General features: G+C 42.8%; 1 protein-coding gene across 1 annotated transcript in view; it reads left to right on the top strand.

Annotated features, from left to right (window-relative positions):
• Window positions 1-23,682, top strand: part of TNRC6C (trinucleotide repeat containing adaptor 6C) — a 419,247-nt gene that overhangs the window by 143,272 nt on the left and 252,293 nt on the right. The gene's annotated exons all lie outside the window — the stretch shown is intronic.

The raw sequence follows: 23,682 nt of genomic DNA, 5'->3' as shown, positions 1-23,682 counted from the left end.
TTCTCCCAGCTCCTTCAAGAGTCAGTCGCAAAAGTAGAGGATTTTCCAAGTTTAGTTATCCAATTTCCTAGCTGGCGACATACCACAGCTTTAGATTCAGTGTGGCAGAATGATATTTTGGCTGTTCCTGTTATGGTAGGGCAGAATCAATGAGCTCAATTACTCTGAGGTAAAAAGAGAGATGAGGCCCTCATTATTCAGGGGATCTCACACTCAGCTTTAACTCACTTCTGTGTCAGATTTGCCCATTAATTCCACAGCAAACTGAATCAGACAGCCAGACAAGACACACCAATGCACATTTAAAAAGTCTTTCACCTCAGGATATGTGCTCATGTAACTAACTCTAGCTCTGTAGTAACCCCTCAAAGTAAGAGACAACTATTTGATTTGAATCTTGCAAGCAGTTTCTATCCTTGTGGGTTAAATGCTGCTTAGGCCATCTGGCCATCTTTTAAGTCTAAGGTTCCTAGATTTCCTAAAGCCCAACCAGCTGTATGTGTCATTTCAGGAAAGGGGTGTGAAGAGGAATAGGGATAACTAAGAGGTTTATCTGAGTAGTGTCATTGAAAGCCACAATAAAAGTAGCTCAGCTAAGATGTACACAAGCATTCAGGAACAATGCCATCTAATCCAAGAGGATGCCAAGGTGGTTAATGAGCAGAGTCAAGACAGCTATTAGAGGCAAAAAGTCTTCCTTCAGAAAATGGAAGTCTTGCCCAAATGAGAACAAAAATGAATGCAAAATTTTGCAAATAACTTGCAGGTAGACAATAAGGGCTGCAAAACAAAACAAAACAAAAACAAAACGAAAAACAACCCTGAGGTTCTAAGACCAACAATACAAACATTCTTTAAATACACTAAAAGCAGGGAACTGGCTAGGGAAGCAATTGGACTTCTGGATGACAAGGGAGTTGAAGGTATAGTAAAGAAAAAAAGGAGACCTCAGAGAAGCTGAATGAATTGCATCTGCCTTCACTATAGATGACAAATTAAAATTAACAAATCACTGGGTATAGATGGCATCCTCCCCGCAGTTCATACACATCTGATAAAGGCACCTGGGAGCTCTCCCTGTGGGTCCACAGGTGGGCACAGTTCCCATGGTGATACCGGCTGAGTTGACTCTTGTTTAGAAGCTCAGCCTGTGTTTGCCACTCTCAGGGCCTCCTGAATGGGCTCCAGATCAGCGTACTTCATGCCAACTTAACTTACCCTGGAGTAACTTATGCCAGCTTTCTGTGCTCAGGATAGCCCAAATGGTATAATTTAATGTGCATTTGTTTACCTGGTTGTGCCATATCACATGGCTGTTGCGTGTGCCTCTGTGTTAGGCAGAGTGTGTGGTGGGTGTGCCTGGGGCATGTGATGTGTTGTCTGTGCTGGTTAGCTGCTGCAATGGCCATGGCTACAGCTACTGTATAGGGTCTGTACCATTTGTTTGCATTCCTGTGCTGGCATGCACCATGGGGGTGAGTGAGGAACGTACCTGGGGTGTTTGTTTGCTTACCACATGCACCTCCTGCATTGGGTCTCCTTCTGCTGAGGTGAGAGGTTCAGTTTCTGTGAAGCAAAGAACAGAGAGGTGTTACTGGATGCTTGATAGTACCACAACCAGGATGCTATAAATTATACTTAATATTTTTGCATAAGGGATGGCTTTTCAGGAGCAGCCCTTGAGGTGCTAAAATGTGTCAAGGGAACTAGCCCTCAGATAAAAGAGATTTAGGATGTTACCAGATTATCACCAAAGCCCTGAGATAAATTGTGTTAGTGTGGTGGACAGAGGCACAAAAACAACAACCAGGTAATGGTGATTAAAATAAATAGCTTTAAAATACAAGATCATACCGTTGCATTCAGTGTAAAAAGAACTAGGGAACTGTGGTTGTTTGAGGATAATTAATATGATTAGTGCTATGTATGTTGGGAATCAGGTTCCTTACCTTCACCATGAATATTCATTGAAAGGGCAGTGGGAGTGAGAAAAAGCACTCTTCTACTACACTTTAACCCACCTCACTTATGAGTTTTGAGAGGGCGGTTAGTAAAAAGAGCTCTTCAGTGAGTAATCCTCATTAATTGTTCTCAAGTAAGGATCCCGGAAGATGCCTTTTCTGATGCAAGTGCTTCTGTTTTCTGTGCCTGCATTAGAACAAACATGACCAGTTGCTTACAGCTATTGTAAACTGACATGGAACACTGTAATTGAAAGGCAGCCTATAAATTGTTGTTGTTGTTATATATTTATACCTTGCACATGTGGCTGGATTTCCCCTCCACTCTGGGTGGCTTACAGCATATATTGAAACATAATAAAACTTGAAACATTTAAAACTTCCCAATACTTCAGATGTCTTCTAATGACTCCCAGGCTGCGCACTTGGTCTTTCAGGGGAACACCATTTCAGGACCAGGGAGTCCTCCATACCTGCCCACCTCCGTCCCTCCAAAATAGTACTTCCGCCTTGTCGGGATTCATCCTCACTCTGTTAGCCGCCATCCATCCTCCAACCACCTCCAGACACTCACACAGGACCTTCACTGGTTCTGATTTGCAGGAGAGGTAGAGCTGGGTATCATCCACATACTGGTGAACACCCAGCCCAAACATTTACTACTGTGGATTGAGAAGAGGGAAGGGCACACAAAAGCAGCCAAAGAAGGAATGAATGAATGAGAGCAGATTTGGACACTGTTTTTCTGTGCTTTGTAATTCCATTTAAGGTAAATACTCTGGTAAAGCTATCTGCAAATGTTGTAACAGAGTCCAGTGCAATTTTTACATTGCAATCCCAACCATGTTCACTCAAAGTAATTCCAATTCAGTTCAATGAGACATTCCATCAGGTATGTGAGCACAAGACTGCGATCAATAAAAAATTAATAAAATCAGCTCTGCGACAGAGCGGGCGGGCAGGGAATCAAGCAGGGAGGGAAGTGGTGTGAGAAGGGAGGTTAATTTATCCGTTCCCCCAGTTTTTGTTTCTCTCTTCCTAAAAAAATTCTCTCCAAGCATTTTCCACCTGCCACACCATCCCTACAGACGGAAGTCTGAATATTTGGAACTCTTCAGGGCAAAAGTCACTTGGAGAAACAATTCTGAGTATTTTCTGGGGGAAAGGGTTAATGATCTCCATCTTCTTCAGTTACTTCTTGATTCTACATTTCTCTCCTCAAAAAACATATTTCTTACCTTCTTTTAAAGTTCCACTACCAAAACCCCATATCTATTTGCCAGGCTTAATCCACGCTGTGCCTGTAAACTTCATCCACTTTGGCCAAAAAGGGGAAAGGTTATAAGGGAACACAGAGCTTCATTTGCCTTGGAATATGACACACAGATTGGTGAGAGCACAAAGTGACTGAGAAACATATATGAAAATTTAAAAGCAAACATATACAAGATGGATCTTGGGGTCCATGCACCCCACAAGCTTCAAGCAATATTTGTGAACCTAGGAACTAGAGAAGATGGGGAAAGTGCCCAGCAGTCTTAGAAGTTGCTGCTTGCCAGTAATTGGCAGTCCACACCTTACGCAGACATTGTGTTGCATTATACACACGCACACAGTTCAGAATGAGAAATTTCAAGTCGAAGTCCATTGGCGCTTTTCTGCTTTTCCCTGCCTTTCTCTTTAATTCCCATTACTGTATAGACATGACAGAGAGGCACTTTTTCACAGAGTACCCATGTAGCAATGTAATGCCTTCAGTCACTTTCCCATTGAGGGCTGCAGTCCCTGGCTGATGGATGGGGCAAGGTTGTTGCAGACACATTCTATCCCATTATATTGCCCCGAGGTGATAAGTAAGCAACATGGAAGGGGATTGAAAAAGACCAAGAGATTCATTGTTCGAGAGGCAGAAGCACAGGGATACAAAGGGGCAGACGCAGTGGCAGAGACTTAAGACAGTGTGTGAATAAATAATAGAGTGGCAGGCGGGAACTGCCGCACTGTGAGAGAGACCCCGGCTCCTTCCATCTTGGAATGAGGTCACCACACTTTCCATTATCCAGGGAAGAGGGGTATATGTGTGCTTGTGGAAGTATGGCTGTGCAGAGAGACAGGACTGAACTTCTCTAGCTAGGCTTTAACTGGGTCTCTTTTTTCCTTTCTGCCATGCTGTGCCGCATATGCAGATTGTACCAGCAGTGCAGCAGTGAGGAAAATGATTATGCAGAACTCCCTCTAGGTATGAGCGCATACACAGACAGACAGATCCAATCACACATACTCAGCCTCCCTCCTTTTGCTTCTATCATGGGGGGGGGTGGAGAAGGGAGACCAGAGGGACCAATGACTGGTACCAAAGGAAGAACACAGTCCCCATAAACATCAGCAGGGAAGCGCCGTTCGCATTGTTCTTTTCTTGCCCGCTGCCAGAGTCTGTCTGGTTTTAATAACCATAAATCAGCTCTGGCTCATGCACTCGCTCACGGTTCTTGGGAATGGGGAGTTGTGAGGGGGGGGGTGAGTTGGGAAACCTTGCCTAATGATAATAAAAAGGGAAATAAAAAAAAGTCTCCAAGCTGCAAATGCGAGCAAGAGAAGAAGACAATAGCAAGATGGCTTTCTCTTCCCGGCTGTGGTTGAGAGCCTCTCTTCTGTGCCGCCATAAAGGAAGGGGAACTCAACTCTTTACAGCTTTGCCTGTCTGTTGGGTAAAGCAGCCCAGAGTGTGCAAAGCCAGGGGGGGGGGAGGAATTAATTTGAGCCCAGCTCCAACCTGCAAATATCAACAGAGAGATGAGGGTGGGTGCGGGAGTGAGGTGTGCGAGCATATTGCTAATTCAGAGGCTTCTTCAAAGGGAGAAAGAAATTAATCAGTCATTAAGGCTTCAGGCTGAGGGGAATGAATTAACCATTTCAGGCACAACTAGCTTTCGCTTAGCCAATTCATTAAAAGCATTGCTGAACTGTAAGCTGCCTTCCTCGCCACCATTTGGGGCCCAGCCAAGGAAGTGGCTGGGTGTATTTATGAACAATCCCTCCCACATCTCCCAATGTAATAAGACAAGAAGGGAGGGAAAGGGCCCACTTCTGTTGTTGTCCGATGTTTATTAGAATCATTTCTCTGCTCTCTGAGCTTGCTTCCTCCTCTCTCTTCCTGCTCTGCTCTTCAGCTGGTTTCCTAATGCCTACCAGTTGCACGGTGGTCACATCATGGCATCAGGTGGCCAGGGGGCACTGCAGACACTCCAGGAGTGTCTGCAGTGCCCTCGGGCCACCTGATGCCACTCCAGAAGGCTGCCTGGAGCAGAGTAGAATATGTTGAACTCCATCACCTCCTGTGCAGCTTGTTAGAGGCATGGTTCTTCTTTGAGTGGTCAGGGAGATGTGAGTTCAAATCCCACACTCAAATACGAAGCTCACTCGGTGACATTGGGCCAATTGTTCTCCTTCAACCTGACCCGCCTTGTTTTTTCTTACCTGAAGATTGTTACCCCCACAATTTAGATGGATGGGAGCATTTCTACTCCTAGATTGTGTCTCTACAGGTTTTGGATTCTGAATTCAGATTTGAAAACAAAAGAATATACTTTTGGTTTGATCTCACTGTGGCGTATAGAAATTGGTGGCTATCTTTGTAAGAGTGGATTGAATTTCTAGCCATCATGGCAATGTGCCAGAAATACTTGAACGTATATAGGATATCTCTGTGACCAAGAGAGAGAGAGAGAGAGAGAGAGAGAGAGAGAGAGAGAGAGAGAAATGCAGACTCTTGCATATGTAGCTGGTGCACCTGGATCTTCATGATAAATAATATGCTGATCCAAATGCCATTGAAGTAACTGGATGCATCTTTTGATGGAAATGAGAATGTTCAAGCAGGGTTAGCTGGTTATTGCACATGACAAACTAGATTGGGGCTGTTTACTAAATGCTCAGGAACCACAAGGTGTTTTGTGGGGTTAGGGACAAGAATTCACCAGCATTTCTTATGCCTATCTGCTCTGCCCTGCAGTCCTCCCTCCCAGTGTGTTTTCCCTGCTCCCAGACTGAGGCCTCAGTCTACTCATGTGGCCTTCCCACATCTCATAATGCATTCTGGTCCGTGCATTTGAACTTCACATTTTGCATAATTCTATCCCTAGATCTTCCAGTTTGTATCTCCTGAAAATAAGCCTGGTGTGTTTTTTTCTTGCATGGTTGTGTAACAGTTGTGAGGGATGAGCAAGCTGCTTCAGTTTTTGTGCAGTAAAGGGAAGGTGACATCATGTGTCGTACTGTAAGCCAACAGTGCAAAACAAACATTTTTAATGGGCAAAAATATTTGCATGGTGCAAATGATATCCCATTTTAGGATTTTATTCTGAAGCCTGCTTGGAAACTGTGACACCATGTTAGGGCCCCAGAGAAGAAACTGCCTGGATGTGCCTTGCTTATGAAGGGATTTCACTTATCCATGGCAGAGCACTGGTCAATATATGCTTGTTCCTGCAACTGTGGAGCTTTGCCAAATGTTCAGACTATGGACTGCTGATCCAGGGTCCACCAGACAAATTTGGTACACCCCAACAGTAGAAAAACTGCTATTGTACATAAAGCCTATAGGAAGATTACCTACAGTCCACACAATCTGGGAGGGTGAATGAAATATTTTCTTACTGCTAGTTCCAAATGCATCCCCAAACTATTGCACATTTTCTGATATTATCATTGTGAGGCAATTTATAGAGATTCACAGCTTATATGTCTCTTAACCATATGACTAAAAGGGATCTGGCTGCTTCATGGTCTAAGTTCCCGAGGGAACTCTGAGGGAGTTGTGTGGCTGGGCATTCAGTATGGAATTTTGGTCTGCTTCTGAAGACCCCATATGGAGTAATCCTGAGTGGCAGTTTGGAAACACAACCAGGGAGATGTTTCAAACTTGGGAGGAAGAAGAGCAGGGAGTGGAACAGAAGAGACTGAGAGGAGATATAATAGCCATCTTCAAATATCCCAAGGGATGCCACATGGAAGATGGGGCAAGCCTGCTTCTTCCTGCTCTGGGGGGGTAGGTCTCGAACCAATGGCTTCAAATTATGAGAAAGGAGATTCCGACTAAACATCCGAAAGGAAGAGCTGTTAGATGGTGGAACGGTCTCCCTCAGGAGGTTGTGGATTCTCCTTCATTGGAGAGTTTAAAGCAGAGGTTGGATGGCCATCTGCCATGGATGCTTTAGCTGAGATTCCTGCATTGCACAGAGTTGGACTAGATGCCCTTGGGGTTCCTTCCAACTTTACAATTCTATGATTGTATGAGTGGCTTGTTATCCTTTCACACAGATCTTCAAAGATGCTTACTAGAGGGTTGAGATTGGGCTTTTCTCAGTGAGGTTCCATGGAGGCAGGTGCAACAGCAGCAAGCCACATTAAGCCACATGGACTAGCCAAGTCCAGTGTAAAAACTGGCCAACAGAGCAGGCCTTTCTGCCTACTGTTCTTCATGCCCCAGTTCAAGCCAATAACTTCAGAGACCTAAGCTTGTGGTTTAGATTCAGGTACGGCCAGCTACAACACAGAGGTCCTTGCAAAACCTGCCCCCCCCCCATCTTTCTAAAGACAAGTTCAGCTTCTTCAGTCAGTCTAGGTGCCATTTCAAGGGTCCCATCAAGTTCGGAGATAAAGCAGATTAGCTTCTCTGGGGGCTAAAATGCAATGCTTTGCACATTTCACCTTGCTTAAAGGGCTGTGCAGATCAGACCCTGATGGTGGCAGTGAGTGGCAGCAGGAGAAAAGGCCCTTTCACCTCCCCCATCCTCTGTACTTTCTCTCACTAACTTAAGAATCCGAATAGCACAGGGAGGGTTTTTCCCCCTTCCACTGACTTTTTCCCCCCATAACCAAAATAGTCAAAATCAATGTTGATGACAGCACTATAAGCTGAGCGGTGGGAATGGAGAAAAATGCTCCTGGTGTCAAATTTGATGTGGGAGGCAGTTAGAAGAACTTATTACCAGCTCAGTTGCCTTAGGGGATGTTGGTGGGTACATAGAAGAGTGGAATGTTAGTGAAACGGGCGAAGGGCCTGTGTCCCCCCCCCCTTTGCCTTCTACACGTATCATTAATGTGGAATGCATACATTGTCAGCTATTAGTCTGGGAGGGGGATATTGGGGGTAGATGTCTTAGTTTGGCTGTGCTGTCTGACTCATCACGGCATCTGCATGTGTACCTCACAGGATGTTCTAGCTCTTTTTTCTGTTAATATCTTGTTAAAGACAGAATTTAGCATTCTGATTATGTCTATGGGAGGGGCCAGGGAAGAAAGAGAGGAGAGATCCTTTGCTCAAGCTGCCTCATTAAAGAAAAAAAAATAGCTAAATATGCATTGTGTCACTGGTGTTTTATACAAATTTTGCCTCTGGCAGATGTGCCTGTGGAAAAATCACTAGCGGGTAAAGATCACCCCCCTCTCACTGCTCCTCAGTCTTTGACAAAATCTGGGTGTATAAGATTTTGGTGCTCTGAAAGTAGCTGGCCCGTAGACTTTTGCAATAGAACAAAAAACAGGATGAAACTAAACCCAGATAAATCTAACCCAGGCAGTTAGAGATGGTTAGTAGTCACGGCTATGATCACATTCAGTATGGTGTGATCACATTCAGTAAGGGAGAATTGTGTAGCTACCGTTCAGCTTCCTTTTTAAAAAGAAGGTTCCAGTCCTCATTGTTCAGGAAGAAAAACCTAAGTATGCATGGTCAGTATCTATCACATATTATAGAAAAAAATAAAAGTAGGGAAATTGCATAACATGCATGTGGTGGAAGCAATCTCTTCGTTTTCAATTTAGCAAACTACATGCAACTTAGCAACATTTGTGAACTGTCTGGTGGAAGATCTCTGCAAGACTGTGGAAAATGAGATGGATGTGAGCAGTGCTTATTTCAAAATGAACAGAGGTTCATTTTGTTGCAAGGCAATTAGAAATTCAGTTGCCTAGAAATATATAGCTGTGTATACATAGAGGAAAGGAGGGCTGGGAAAGCATATATATTCTAAAGGTGAAGGTGGGAGACGGGATGTGCCTAGGAGCAATAGGTAACATTATTGGAAAGAAGCTATGTATTTAAGAACAATTTCACATCACCTTATTCATTCAAGATGGGGACGACAATGTTCCTTTTATGTGAATAAACCTCCCCTTAGCCAGGGAAATGTACGCAGCATCGCAAGAGGAACTCGGGGATCATGAGCTTCACTTCATTTGGGATTGTGTGTAGCTAATATTCTGGTTAAATAAATACATTTTGCTAATTGGATTACTCAGACAGCATAATATAGCGCTGGATTTCCAACACGATGCTAATAAATTGTGTGAAGAACTTAATCATGTTAGCTTCCAAAAGGCTTGTAAGAGATGAAATTAAAAAATAAGTAGAAGTTGACATCTACTGCATTTCATAGTGTCTTCATTTTCTTCATCCTTCTTAGAGTTCGTTTTAGCTTTGCCGCTGTAAATTTTTGTGTGTGTGTGTTTAATCTGCTTGTGATTAGGGAGGCTGGGGTGATTGAATATGCCCCAGAGGGTGGGGGTGAGAGTCTCCTTGCAATTGTCTCTCCTGCTTATACTGATTGATATCAAGGTAGAGAGAGCGAGACCTTAACTGCTGTCTTTGGGAGGCAGAACGGGAGAGCAGCTTATTTTCCTGGACATATACAGATGGAAATGAGCTGGGGAGGTGTGGAAGGGCAGCAGACACTATGAGGGAGATGAGGGAGCTTATCAAGGATGAAAGGATCCAGAGCTGCAGCTTGGGTCTGCCAACCCCAGGAGGTGTGAGTTCAAATCTCAGGTTAGGTCACATTAAAAAAAGAAAAAAAGAAAGAAAAATCACTGGATTGGTTAGTGCCTTTGAGACTTTGAGGCCAGCAGAGGCTGGGGGAGCATGAGGTAGGGTCATGCTAGAGGTCTGGGTTAATGTGTGTGTATATCAGCAATATCAGCAAAATGATAGTGCAGGCTTACGCAGCATATGGCTCTCATACAGCTGCCTCATCATGGGCAGTCCTGCCTTGTGGCACCTTCCTAGACTTCTGTGAGGAATTGCAATATAACAAGGGTGAATAACTTCTGCTATTGGTTATTATGGATATTATCCTGTGAGCTCTCCCTGATTCCATGATCATCCCAGTCCTTATGCTAGGGTCTGTTCCCCGCTCTCTTTCTCTCCCCACCCCCGGCCCAGGCTATTACCCTAGAATCAGCAGCAACATCCATGGCCCATGGGACTGTTGATTCGGGGATATCAACTTCTTTAAAGCCTGGGGTCCTTGATGGTGTAAACAAGCCCTGTAGGAGCAGAGATTTCCATCTGCAGCTGCAAGTAGCAAATGCACTGTTAGGAACAGATAACTTGTAGCCCAGTCAACAGAATAACCCTGGGAGTTATATATAGCCTAGTATGTATTATTTATGTGACAGCTTGCTGTCAATGGAAGGACCCCCCTGCTTTCCCCCTTTCTTCTGTGAAATACAGTACAAGGCAAAGCCAGGACTGACTCACTTTTCACTATTTAAGCTTGGGTGCAACATACACATGCAGTACTGTCAATTGTGAATTAGTAGTGCACACATATTGTCCCCCACTGGCCTGCCTGCTTTGGAGAGAGGAGCACCATCTAAACACTTAATGGCTTCACGTGTACTTTGGATGCCTGGTTTTGATTCTTAAAATTCTGCAGATAGTGCAAGTATGGTAGATAGATTTTTATTTTTTGTTTTAGAAATGTCTTTTGCTTTTATTGTTGTTGTAGTTGTTGGCATCCACTGCCTTGGGAGACAATGGAAAAGTGCACCTTTAACATGTTGAATTCCATGTGCGCTTATTTCCTATTAAATTCTTGTTCTTCTTATTTATTATACTCTGCCACTTTTGGATTTGAATCTTCTGCACCTATGTGTGTAAACCCTCGGTTGTTTAGATCGAAAATGGAAAGTGCAATTTTTTGTTTGGTAGGAGAAATAGAGGAATCTCCAAAAGCCTATTGGGTAAAAGGAAGATGCAAAATGGAATAGTGGCAGATGAATACTACATTTTTTGTGTTTTGAAAATGTTAGCAGAAACACCTAAGTATGCTGCACTCCCATGGATTATTATTTTTTTTAACTGCAACTCTGCGTGGACCAACTCCCTGCACAGGGAACTGCCTCCTCTATCTCCTTCTCCCATCCTCTTCCATCATGTTGTTGTTGCTGCTGTTAAATTGATTATCCACTCTTCACCAACAGGTCTCAGGGCAGGACATACAAATTTAAAATTCATAATTAATAACAGCTGAAACAAATTACAGTCACAGGATTAGGAACAGTGCAAAGACATTTCCCTTGCCATACAATGGTTGCACATGCCCTATTTTAAAAGTCCTCTCTGGTATGAAATATGATCCTTTACTACCCATGTATCAGACGCCCCCACCAGCTTCCTTCATTTTTAACATTCAGTCTAGCAGCCCCTCCTACAGAAACTCTCAAAAGAAGAGTTGTTCTTACCTTTCCCCCTTCACTTGCCAGCGCTTGTTCAGGCATTGAGGCTTGAGCCTCTCAATTCAATTATATAACTAGGGGCTATGCCTCTTCTCACATTGCTCTCCATCCTTGTTTACCTGCCATCCTTTGCCAAACTCCCCAAGCCCTTACCTTGGCAACCCACTCCCTTCGTAGCTTGCCTCAAGCCCCTTTCCCTCACAACTCACCCAGCCTAGAGCAGCTGCTATGGTGGTGGTGGCAGCAGCATGGGTGTGTGAGTGAAGGGGAGACTTTCTCTCCTTTGTTCCCCTCCCACCTGCCAAAGGGTGCAGTAACAGGGGAAGGCAGCTACTAGTGTCAGAAGGAAATAAAAAAGCCAACAATTTAAAATGCAGCCTGGGGAAGGGACAGGTTGGGGGTGGGTGATGGGGAGAAAGTCATCACTGGCTACAGGGGAGCAGTAGCAGAGTAGAGCAGGATGGTTGTTGTCCCAGCTTGTTCTGCCTGTTCTTCTGCAGCTTGCTTGGTCTGGCTGCTGCCTTCACTGTCCACCCCCTCACTCAGCCTGCCTGCTTGCCTGCCTAGACTGCCAGGCTGCCTGCTGGCTCATTCCACCTGCCTAACTGCCTGGGCCACCGGCCTCCTGTTCTGTCATCACACTGTAATTCATGTGGCTGCCAATTGGCAGCCATGCGAACAGCAGCATGATGACAGCCTTACAATTTTATTATATATACTAAGACATGCGTAATATGCATTGCCCCCTAAGAGCTCACCTGCAGCCAGCCAAGTTAATTAGGATGTTCTGGCCACTTTCCCAGCTGATGACTGCATGAGAAGAGACAGAAAAAAGAGACTGGGGTGGATGGAAGCATCCTTGAGATGAGACTCACCTTGAAAGCTCTTTTCAGGGGCTTGCATTCCCAATGTAAACATCTCTCTGCTTGGGCAAATCTAATTTTTGTTTAATTTTTTTCTTCTTTAAGGCAGCTTCAAGCCAATTGTTAAGGTTCTTCCTCCTCCCTCCCCTCAGCTTCTTAGTTTTTATCCTTGGCTCTCAAACAGTAAAAGAGTGCACAACCTAAAGAAAAGAAAAATAATGTATTCATCAAATTCTCCACCTGCCCCAGTCCCATCCATACCATATATTTAAAGCATTTAAAGCACATGGCATTTTCCAAAGAATCCTGTGAAATGTAGCTTTCTAAGGGAGCCGGGAGTTGTATCTCTGTGGAAGAGCCAGGATTCTTGGGTAGAAACCATGAGTTTTATATATTTTTTATTTTATTATTTTTTAAAAAGTGTTTTAAATGTATTGGTGGGAAATAATAGACGATACTTCTCACCCTCTCCAGAACCACCAGTAAGAGGAGTAACTATGATTGACAGGAATACAAAATATAAAAATGGAGATGGGCAAGTGCAACCAATGCAACCAAGGGCATAAATTCAGAATGAAACAGGAGTGGTAACCTGTGGCCTTCCAGATGTTGTTGGACTACAACTCCCATCATCCCTAACCATTGATAGAGGTAATAGTTTGATGGGAAACAGAGTCCAACAACATCTATAAGGTCATAGGCTCTATATTTTTGGCATAAAAGATGTTTCTTTGTTTATTTGTTTGGTTTACAAAACTGAGAGACAAAACAGAAAACACATACTGTGAAGAGAAAGTTAGTACCACTGGAGTTTATGTTTACTTACCGTATTTTTCGCTCTATAAGACACACTTTTTCCCTTCTAAAAAGTAAGGGGAAATGTGTGTGCGTCTTATGGAGCACATGCAAGCTATGCAGCTATCCCAGAAGCCAGAACAGCAAGAGGGATCGCTGCTCAGCGATCCCTCTTGCTGTTCTGGCTTCTGGGATAGCAATGCAAAGCCTCTTCAGGGCAGTGGGAAGAACACTCCCCCTGCCCTGAAGAGGCTTCGTGCAGCTATCCCAGAGGCCAGAACAGCAAGAGGGATTGCTGAGCAGCGATCCCTCTTGCTGTTCTGGCTTCTGGGATTCAGAATATTTTTTTTTCTTGTTTTCCTCCTACAAAAAATAGGTGCGTCTTATGGTCTGGTGTGTCTTATAGAGTGAAAAATACGGTATATAGGCTGTTAAATGGTTTTTTTTTTATAATAATATTTTATTAGGTTTAACAATAATGAAAATTCACAACAATCAAACAAAGAACAATAAAAACACAGGGAAAAATATAAAACACAACAATACAAAAATTTCACAATACAAAAAATACAAACATTTAACCTAACAGGGGAAAAAGAAAAAGTCAATAAACACACACACAAAAAAGAAAAACACAAATCCCTCTTTTCTAATTGCTCATCTTTGGTTAACTTATTTTCTTGACTTCCTCACGCCTCCCTTTTTTGTATCCCTCTTAAAAAGTTGGTTCAGCAAATTCATCCAATTATTTTATCCTTAATTATTTTACCTCCCAAATTTATAATTTCAAGTTTTTTGTCTATCTTTTTACTAGAACCCCTTCATTTCATTTCAATGTCATCAGCATTCATACATTTTACAATATTTCTGTAAATAATTTTTAAATTTCCTCCAATCTTCTTCCACCGACTCTTCTCCCTGATCTCGAATTCTGCCAGTCATCTCAGCCATTTCCATATAGTCAATTACTTGCATCTGCCATTCTTCCAGAGTGGGTATAAATGTGTTTTTATTAGAAGCTTGAGGAAGCAGTTTATAGGCAATCAGTAGGTACATTAATAAGGCCTAAAGTAGATCAGGCCAAAATGAGGAAAGTCAAGAGCTGTTGGCTTTGTGAAGAGGCTGGCCATAAGCAAAACGTGTGTCAGAATGGTGATCACATTAAAAAGTCTCAGTTCTGTGGTATGAAGTAGTTGACAAATTGCATATGGTCCAAAACTCTGTAGTATCCTCCCCTGAGATGTTTGCAAAAAATGAGGGTTAATTAGTGTGGCTGTGTGGTATTATGGAGGAGATTGCTGAAGTCTTGGAAAATCATCCAGTCACCACACACTCCAAAAAAGCATGTGATATACGCACTTCATTGCACTAGCTGTGTACAATAGTCGGGAAGCACAGTAACAGACTGCCAGCATCTTCTCCTTTGTGTCTTTATGATCTTCTGCAGTGGTTTCTTTGGTTGAGAAGTGTTGCTATGATGATGCACGCACCATCATGTTGCATTTATTTATAGTTTAGCTCACAGCAGGATTTAAACAACAAAACACAACCCAGCCCCCCCTTTTAAAAAGGCACCAGCTCCTCAATAACCAGAACCTCATTGAAGTACTAATCATGAGGTTTTGAATCAGCTTTGTGGGTATTAATGCAAATGTGATGGGGGGGTGTTCCTCCACTCTCTCCAGGTTTAATAGCAACATCTTACACAGCTCTAATTAGCATAACAAAATTCAGTGATGAGGAGTAAAATGCTTGTCTTGTTTGATGTTTCCTGGTAATTAGCAAGCGTAATGATTTATTCAGCATTCCAGGTTTCCAAACCACAAAAGATGGCAGACACTGCTTTCAGCAGTTAGTTCTTCATGTGTTAATAATGGGGTGCAGATGAGGACTGAAAGTGCAGGGTCACAAACATATGAAGAAGTATGCAAAGGCGTGCCGCTATGTGTACCTGGACACACAGATTTACGTTCATCTACATGTTATGTATACAGTATATACAGTAGCAAAATGAAGTGTCTTAGAATCCATCCTTCACCTGCTACTGGTCTTGAAAACTGTCAAGATTCCAGAGATTGATTTAGCACATTTACATACTTGTCATCCTAATAAAAACCACTGTGGAATATTTGCTAGCATGCGTGCGCACACACACACACACAAAAACTAACCAGATTTTACACCAGTGGAAATTCACCGGAGCTTCTTCCTCCCAGTTGTCCCAGTCCAGCTGTAGCTCACAGTTCACTGTGTGAGGCAACACAGATACCCATCACCCTTGAAAGAAAGACCTGACTAGTTCAAGGAAGGCCAAATGAGTATCTTAAGGCACAATATCTAAGACTAGCATGCCTGTAGGCTTTTCATTCCAAAGCTCTTGAGAGCATGAATTCATCTATGACCTCTCCTCTATCAGAATGAGTAATGGAGAAACATGCATCCATTTCTTGAAAAACCAGGAGACATCTAACCCAGGCAGAAGTAGCTGTCTTTCTCTACACACACACACACACACACACACACACACCATCTATGTGTGTGTGGTTTCAGAAGAGGGGGAAACAAAGGATTAAGACAGCAAGATTATACAGGGGAAAGTTACTTAGACTCTGCTTACCAAACCACCTCAAGGTTTGTCATCGGGTCCACAGTATGTTACAGCTCTCTCACTTCAGAGATCATCTTTGTGAAAAAAACTCCAATTGCGCACTATACTATTGTTATTAGTGGCTCATACCTTATGTAGGCTGTTCCTAATAAAGATTTTGCCCAACTGTGGATTTTGGAGCTGTTGCTGTTTTTCCTTATGCACTGATATAGATACCTTTGGCTTTAGAGATCTTCCAGTTTAGTAGTAGTAGTAGCAGCAGCAGTAGTAGTAGCAGTAGTAGTTATTATTATTTTATTGTTTATACCCCACCCATTTGGTTGAGTTTCCCCAGCCACTCTGGGCAGCTTCCAGCAAAATATAAAAAAATAATAAAATGACAGACATTAAAAACTTCCCTAAACAGGGCTGCCTTCAGATGTTTTCTAAAAGTTGTGTAATTCTTTATCTCCCTGGCATCTGATGAGAGGGCATTCCACAGGGAGGGCAATCTGCCGAGAAGGCATTCTGCCTGGTTCCCTCAATACTTTGGGGGGGGGTTTGTTTTCATGCCACTGACTCTCTTCTGTGTTTCTTCAATATTTGAAATGCTTCCATTGCACAAAAGTGTCCAGTGTATTAGGCAGCCACACGTATATAATGCAGAGGGCATTAAATCACTTTGGACTACAGGAAAACCATTAATCTGTGTCATGTGTGAGTTTACTGATCCCTTTTGGCTTATTGCCCTGACTGAATGAAACCAAACTTGGTGGATATTAATAACGTATGAAAATCAGGGGTTTATGAGTAGGTAAAGTAAATGCTTTGGGCACAGACAAGCTTCTTCTGCTGACCAAGAAGAGACTACACACACACACACACACCCACACACACCACATATACGTCTTAGTAGCATGGCAGTCAGCTAATGGTTTGTGTGTGTGACAACTACCATAACTGTAGCTCAGATGTGTGTAATGTTGCTTCCTTAGACTGCCTGTTGCAGCTGCCTCAACTCTTCTCCAGCCTTCTCTTGCTTCTACCACTTACTGAATGACAATTCAGCTTTCAGTAGACCTCTCCGCTCTCCCTCCACAATGAAGAAGCATTCATTCTTCTTGACCAAATCATAACATCTTCAGAGGCAGGCCTGCTTTAACAGACATTCATAGATGTGCTGTGCTGTTTGTCCCAGAACATTATGCATGGTGTTCTGGAGATGTGCTTTCTTACAGTCATTCATGTTAAGAAGCTTTTGCCATCTCGTTCTCTTGAGTGCCTTAAAAGCTCATCTGTGACCAGATGAGAGTGCAGGCCTGGAAATATCTACACACTCACTCAGTGAGTTTCAGATCAATTTGTACCTCTTATGGGGTTCTTTTCAGTCAATTTTGTTTAGCCTAGTGAAGTGCTGTGCCAAAAATTTCTCCTGCATTTCCCTCCGATGCATCCTCTGTCAATTAAAGGGGAGAAAATTGCATCCCAAAATCCTCATGGGTAGAATCTAGAAGGTTTTTTTGTGCTTGCATTACTTTCAAGGCAAGGGGTGTTTGTGAGTGTCCCTTCTACAAATTGCCTCTGTGGTGTTCTGTGCTCTGTAGCCTTTTTGGGTACTCGCAAATCTAAGAGCACTTCCTGATTACCAGTATTTTGAAGAAGGGATTCAAGCACATACTGAAAATTTAGGTTTGTGCAATTGAAGTGGATTAAAGGGCTGTGTCACCCTGGTGCAAAAATCCACTTTGTAAAAAAAAAAATCAGACTTTTTGCTTCTTGGAAAGTGATGAGAAAATGCATTGAAAAGTGTGGGATGAATGAATGATTAACAGGAAGATGTATAAACATCACACAAGCAAATCAGGATGCATGCAAGGTGAAGGCTTATTGTGGTGTAACCTCCCTGCAAACAAATAAGAACAAATTCTCATTGAAAACTGGGCATTTTCTAACCACAACATACTGTAAGCTTTGTGCAAGCAAATCAGTATGAGCACGCAATAAATAGGTTGTCTGAAGGAGCCCCAAGGCTATAATCTTATGAAGACTTCTGGGATTAAGCTCCATTAAACACTGTGGGGCTTGTTTCTGAGTAAACATGCATAGGATTGTGCCGTTTGTCTATTAGACAAGTAACCCTCAATTCACTTGCATGTGTACACTAGGTGCTCTGCCTTTTGGGGTGCTATAAGCTACAAAAGGCAGCTACAGTTGTCTGACATTAGAGGCAGTTTCAGAGGGGAAGGTGCAGTTGTATGCAAAATTGGCTTTCTGAGATTCTCCCGTGAGCCATTCTGATGCTGGAGATGGATCACTGATCTTGTAGGGAATTGTGCTCTACAAGGTTAAGCATGTTCGCCAAAGAAATATGGATAGTGCTCTTATCATGTATGACCTTTACTATGTGTGTAGCACCGTCAGTGACAAAAATGCCATTTCTAAATGGTTTTCACACTGTGGTATCCAGTCATTAATCATGATGTATGTGAGTGACTCTATATTGTTTCTCCAAAATTGCAGCATTAGATTACTTTCCATTCAGGCGGCTCGCGTGAATCGAACTGCCAGTTATTTTGAGCAAGGTTCTTATTTTCCTTGCCTAATGTCATCCTGGCCTTCCATTTACCCAGAGGACTGGCAGAAAGTTACGTGACAAAGGGAAGGCTCCTTCCTTTCACCACTGCAGCAGTCCCTTTGTATGCATGTGCATGCAAATGCCACACTTATTTTAAGACGCCTTTCTAACCCTGGTGTTGATAAATTGTGTGTTTCAGACCCTTCTGCTGATATTGCATTTTTAATGTAGACAAATTAGATCTCAGTTCTTATCTCAAGCCTGCCCCTCATCTGCCTCCCCCTCCCACAACAACACTTTGCATGAGCCTGAGCTATTGCTATCTCCCACATGATATTACATGCTTGTAATAATGATGATGTTATGTGAAACTTTTGGTTTTTGAAATGCTTACCTCCTTTAAAAAAAAAAGTTTGCTTGTGGAATAAATCTCAATTTCAAAGATTCAAGCATTGATCTGCAATGACGAGGGTTGCTCTAGAATTTCATAGTTAAATAGGTAACAGATTCTGCAGTCAAATGTTTTAAAGCAATAGCCCTGTTCGGTCATTACTCACATGAGTAGGCAATGTGATACATATGCCAGGCTGTGCCCTTAGCCTCGCCCCTGTTGCCATGGGCATGGCTACTTCTGGCTTCCTCTGCACCCAGAGCAAGCGCCTGGGGGTTGAGCTTGCTATACTCATATAGCTTATAACCCTAGATTGAACCCATGTCTCATGGTATGATTACTTGCTTTGTACCACTTCTAAATGCCTGATTGGGCCGATTCTCTGAAATACCATAGAAGCCTGTTGTTGTTATGTCCAGCATCATTCTTAAAGAATGCCAAAATCAAAAACTGTTTCTTGTGCTAGCCCTGCTGCGGCACACCTTTGGATTAATAATGTCCATGAACAAACAAATCCAATATAATTCATAGAAACAGACTTTATTAGTTTTACTGTAATAGGGTATGTTCACATTACCACCTTAGAGTACAGTGAAGATGTAGAGTACAGTTCCTGATGCAGTTCACAGCTCCTTCCCCCAAGCTGTTCACATCAGCATGGCTTCAATTCCTTTCTGTTCACATACAAAGCAGGAGGCCCTGACAGGGTGATGTTTTACCCTGTGCAAAATTTTTGCACCTTTGCTACAGAAGCATCAGGAACAGCTTATTTGCTTCAACCAGTGTGAAGCTGGTTTGAGAAACAGCGCTTCAAACTGTGGTATCTGATAACAAAGCACAAGATACATCTACATTTTGTATTATGTCATGTGAACATGGATTAAAATCTCAACACTGGAAACGCAGTGACTACTGAACAACCGAGTGTGAAAACAGCCAAAGAAGGGTTAGACTCTTGTGAAATTATTGGTTTCCCCTCTGTTTAGGTCTCTAGGCACATTTGGGGAGGACAGACAAAAAGCAAAAACCATGCTTCAGGAAAACTCGGAGCCACCCCTTTCACTTTCTTTCCAGCTCCTCCACCTTGATTTCAACCCCTGTTCCTTTTTTTTTTTCATCCCACACATATTGATCATTTCCCACCTTGAATTATTTTTCCTGCTTTATGGCTATTGTGCTCTGCGAGCAAGACACATTGCCCAGGTACCCAAGCCGGGGGTCACTCCCCATCTCCTTTTCTCCTTGGGAAAGGTTATTGTCAAAGGTGCCAACATACATTCTGTCATATGCCACAGAGTCAAACTCTGCTAAGTAACTAAATAAAGATGTAATTTTAATGATGATTAAATTGAAGCACCTCATTAATTTCATGTGAGAGGTGGGGAAGTACACGGCAGCTCTTTCCCTAAATTCATTGTTTGTCTGGCTGCGAGACATCCCCTCGCAACGTCTGGTTGAGTCTAATTTAAGTATGTAAATTTAATGGTTCAGTAAGTAAAATTGCCTTTATTGTTTGGAATGGTTTGTGCAGTAATTTATGAGTTAGCAAGCCTCATTTGATAGGAGTGTATGATAGAGCAGGTGACAACAGTGAAGGACATATTTATCTTTAAGGAGGTAGCTGATCCACCATTGTACATCTGGGCTTTAAAGTCAGAAACCAGCCTGCATCTTAATACTCCAGTCAGTGAGAAGGTTAAAAAGAGCCTGCTGGATCAGGTCAGCGGCACATCTGGTCCAGCATCCTGTTCTCACAGTGACCAACCAGATTCCTGTGGGAAACCCACAAGCAGGAACCAAGTACTAGTATTCAGATGCATTCCTGCTTCTGTGTGTGGAGGCACAACATAGCTATTAAGACTGGTAGCTATTGATAGCTCTCTCCTCCATGAATTTGTCTGGTCCTCTTTTCAAGCCAATCAAGTTGGTGGCCATGACTGCCCCCTTGGGTATCATTTTGTTTACAGAGCAGGTGCTGAGATTGCAACAGAGGGCTTCAGGAAACAGTCAGAGTTGTGTTTAACAAGTTAGTAAGGGCTTGTGCGTACTTCTGCTTGTCCTGCCATTAACCGCAGAATCAGAGCAAACGTCAATCAGGTTTTCTGCAAATTGTTCCAGTTTAGCAGCAAACAGCAGGTTTGCCCAGGCAGAACAAAAACCTCTCAGAGCCTTGCCTATAAAGTACGGGACAAGCGGAAGGTGGACGAGCTCTAAGTGGATAAGTGTTCTGTGGCTTCATTACCAAGCCAGAAAACTGGGAATTCATGTTTTGTTGACTCTTGCAGTATTGACTCCCGTACTGTGATTGTGGTGGGTCTTCCTTTGAAGACAGCCCAGAAGCTGCAGTTAGGTGGGATTCTAGAGCTGGGGGGGGGGCAGATAGACACATAATGCCTATCACTCCTATTTGGACCTACCTGCATTACCTGCCTACATGCTTCCTGGTCCAATTCAGAGTGCCGATTTGTGGTCTGGGGCCTGGACACTTTTGGCAGACTCTCCCTGCTCCCTCATGTCTGCAGAGAGGGTGATGTTTTCTACCTCAGCCTTTATACAGTTGAGATCCACAAAGTCTCATCACAAGGCCTTCTCTGTGGTAGCACCCAAGCTCTGGGATACATTTCTTTTGGTGGCATGCCAGGCCACTGGTGGTTTCAGGGGACTTTGTTTTTATATTGATTGTTGCTTATGGGCATCCTTGTTAAAAATTGTATTTCTTGACTTTCCTGCTTTTGGAAATCATTTTCAATATGCTTATTTTAATTATTTTTATTGTACTAATTTGTTCGCTTCAGGTGCTGTTTTTGCTGGCAGGGAAATGCTAACTGCTATATGAATGCTATGAAAATGCTAAATAAATAAATAAAGTGGATTGAAAAACAGAATAGCATCTAAATGCAAGTGTGTTGTACACTTGTTTGGTGACAGTAACGGTTCCTTTTGATTAAATACCACCAACACGTAATTTATTGTCTTTAAGCTTAAACATTTTATTCAAGTCAGAAGATGAATGTGGTGTATTGACAGCAATACCAAGAGAGCCAAACTGCTTTTCATGGCAAAAACCTTTGGCTTGATTGATTGATTGATTGATTGATTGATTGTGCATTTAATCTATAAATGGGCCAATTAGGCTACACTCCTATACCCACTTACCTGGAAGTAAACCCCACTGAACTCAATGGGACTTACTTCTGAATAGGCATGTATATGGTTGTTTACTTGACCTATTAATAGTTTTCACACCTGGTCTTGACGCTATTTGTTGAAACATGCTTCATTACTCTTGCTTGGTTTAAATATCCATTCAGAAGGCACGGGATAGGGCTGGCCAAAAACAAAAACAACCCTCCAAGGCACAATCTGGGAGGTGCCAAAAAAAGGGTGCTGAGGATAGCAAAGCACAGGCACACTACGACCCAAGAGCTGCACCCCATGCTTAGGGGTGTCCCTAAGAGCAGTGCTGCCATTTTGGGTCAGTACTGGCTCAAGCCACGATGTACAGGATTCTGTTTTGCTTCACAGGAATTGTTTTTGCATACGAACCATTAGCCTGTCTTGCTCAAGAATAACAACGCTGATTATCAGCAGCTCTCCAAGGTATCAGGTAAAAGCCTCTCCCAGGCCAGCTACCTAAGAACTTTATATCATAGATGTGCCAGAGTGCACCAGTACCACTTCACTAAGTTTTTCTCCCTCCTCACTTTTGCAGGTAATTAATATTACATAATTGAAAAAGCTACTCTGTTTTAATACTCAATGAATCTAGATATCAAAACAAGACCAAAAATAAATAAATAGGAGGGGGTGCCATTTGTCAGGTCTCTGCCAGATTTGGGGATTTGCTTTTTTGATGTACTTGGAATTCTCACTGAGCCTAGGGGCTTGTCCAGACTGTGGTTTCCTGGATGTCTGGGTTTGGCACTGTGCTGTATGATCAGAAGTGTGGGAAGTGTCCCTGAAGAGTTCTCTCCCACCCTGCCCCCACCATCCCTCCAGCTGTGAGCTCAGGAATTCAACCAAGATTTTCTTTCTTGGAAAGAAAGGCTTAAGGAGGTGGGGGATTTTTCTCATTTAAGAAAAATGATACCAAGAGGAACAGAATAGCAAAATTATGAATGGTTTGGAGAAAATTAATATGGGGGGGGGAACGTTCCCCTATCCCAAACACTGCACCTCAAGAGTCATCCAGTGAAACTAAGTAAGCAGTGCATTCAAGGCAAACAAAGGAAAATATTTGTTCTTGGTATTCTTTGAACATATGGGATTCATTGCCACAGGATGTTGTGATAGCAACCAGCACACATGGGTTTAACTGTGGATTAGTCAAACTCATAGATAGGTTTATCTGTGACACTTAACTGCAATAGCTAAGAGTGGAACCTTTGCACTTGGAGATAACAGACTTCAGACTCCCAGATGTGAGGGAGTAACAACTAAGGATAGCTGCTTGTGAGTTTCTCAGTGGATTATGGCTGGCCACCATCAGGGGTGATTATCAGACCTTAGAGTGATCCGGAAAAGTGATTTTAATGGGCTTTATGTCTGTACTCATGTCTGTCAGCAGCACAGGTGATCAGCAAGACCCAGCCTATTCTGAGGACTTTACATACCTGAACTAGAGGGATCTGAGCTGCTGAAAGAACACCCTCTATCCCCCAAAAGGGAACTGATTGGACAACCCATAATAGTTCTTTCTTTAGGAAGCTGATGTTACTCATAATGGCTTGGACTACAGGCAGATTCTTGATTGGAGAGGATGCTTCAAATGCTTCAGTAGCTGCTAGGTTCACCTTCACTCTTGTTTTGCATAATATTAAAGTTCCAGATGATTAGGTACTGAGCTTCTTCCTACTTTATTATTGTGTCTGGGTACCAGAATGTAGAGAAAAGGTCAACTTCCCTAAGGACACACTGGTCCTGGGATAGACACCTTAGTGCCCACAGTATATCTTTAGTGGCTACAAGTAAGTTACTCCAAGGATTATCCT

Source organism: Podarcis raffonei, chromosome 2, assembly GCF_027172205.1.
Source record: "Podarcis raffonei isolate rPodRaf1 chromosome 2, rPodRaf1.pri, whole genome shotgun sequence".
Classification (NCBI taxonomy): Eukaryota; Metazoa; Chordata; class Lepidosauria; order Squamata; family Lacertidae; genus Podarcis; species Podarcis raffonei.
The sequence above is the reverse complement of the archived record's forward strand: the minus strand, read 5'-3'. Positions and strand labels throughout refer to the sequence as shown.